This window comes from Penaeus monodon, chromosome 20 (assembly GCF_015228065.2).
Source record: "Penaeus monodon isolate SGIC_2016 chromosome 20, NSTDA_Pmon_1, whole genome shotgun sequence".
In the NCBI taxonomy this organism is placed as follows: domain Eukaryota; kingdom Metazoa; phylum Arthropoda; class Malacostraca; order Decapoda; family Penaeidae; genus Penaeus; species Penaeus monodon.
In genome coordinates, this window is record NC_051405.1 from 42,884,080 (window position 1) to 42,884,316 (window position 237).

The 237-nt window shown below is 46.4% G+C and overlaps 1 protein-coding gene across 1 annotated transcript in view; it reads right to left on the minus strand.

Moving 5' to 3' along the window:
• LOC119586002 (phosphatidate phosphatase LPIN3-like) overlaps positions 1 to 237 on the minus strand; it is a gene marked incomplete in the record, with an annotated part of 33,755 nt that overhangs the window by 16,453 nt on the left and 17,065 nt on the right.

The following is a 237-nucleotide window of genomic DNA, read 5'->3' on the forward strand; positions in this document are numbered from 1 at the left end:
GCCGTAACGCTAAATCAAGCTGCTTCGGGCAAAGTTTCACAAAATCCGGTCTGGAAAATCTAGAGCCAGGGCGACGTATTAAGGGGGTTTGAAACCTGGCTCGAAACCGGGTTTGGGAAGCGAGTGCGGCGTGCTAGGGCAGAGTTCCTAATGACATAACGAAACTAAAACGATACGCATGATGGAAAAAAAAAGAGTAATTTTTTCACGTGCTCATTGAAACTCGGACTAACGAAC